We start from the raw sequence: 1,062 nt of genomic DNA, 5'->3' as shown, positions 1-1,062 counted from the left end.
AAAAAAAAAAAAAAAAAAATTGGCAGTTAGGGCCCAGTGCTTCTAGCACAGTGGTTATGGCACCAGTCACATACACTGAGGGTGGAGGGTTCAAACCCAGCCTGGGCCAGCTAAAAAACAATAACTGCAACAAAAAATAGTCAGGCATCGTGCAGGCACCTGTAGTCCCAGCTACTTGGAAGGCTGAGGCAAGAGAATCACTTAAGCCTAAGAGTTTGAAGTTGCTGTGAGCTGTGACACAACTGCACCCTACAGAGGGTAACATAGTGAGACTCCGTCTCATCTCAAAAAAAAATTAATGCAGTTATATGGCATACCTCTTGGGTGCAGGACACAACTACAATAATGACTCTACCTAACAAATGCAAACACTGTAACCTAGTTTGCATCCTCCCAATTACCTGAAAATATTGAGTTGCAACCAGCTATGAAATAAGTAACACTGGATGGAAATGGACAAAATTTAGTGTGTTGCAGGAAGGAAAAGTTAAAAGTTAGCCAGAGGGGCTCCATGCTCATTGCTCAGTGGTTAGGGCACCAGCCACATACATCAGGGCTGGTGGGTTTGAACCCGGCCCAGGCCTGCTAAACAACAATGACAACTACAACAAAAAATAACTGGACATTGTGGCAGGCTCCTGTAGTCCCAGCTACTTGGGAGACTGAGGCAAGAGAATGCTTAAGCTGTGAGCTGTGACATCACAGCACTCTATGGAGGGCAACATAGTGAGACTATGTCTCAAAAAAAAAAAAAGCCAGAGGGAAGAAAAGAGAAAAGCAGAAGAGACCAACGATTGGTTACAACACAGAATATATTTCCTGCTGTAGGCCATGGACATACGGTAAATATTTCCAAGTTGTTCCCACCCCTTCAGAGCAAAGCAGTCTTTGTTTTGCTTTTCTCTTGTCATCAAAATCACACAAGCTGGCTCGGCGCCTGTGGCTCAAGCGGCTAAGGCACCAGCCACATACACCTAAGGTGGCGAGTTCGAATCCCCAGCCCAGGCCCGCCAAACAACAATGATGGCTGCAACTAAAAAATGGCCGGGCGTTGTGGCGGGC

The sequence above is a fragment of the Otolemur garnettii genome, unplaced genomic scaffold (assembly GCF_000181295.1).
Source record: "Otolemur garnettii isolate 467f Iridium unplaced genomic scaffold, OtoGar3 scaffold00211, whole genome shotgun sequence".
NCBI classification, from domain to species: domain Eukaryota; kingdom Metazoa; phylum Chordata; class Mammalia; order Primates; family Galagidae; genus Otolemur; species Otolemur garnettii.
Note: the sequence above shows the minus strand (reverse complement) of the source record.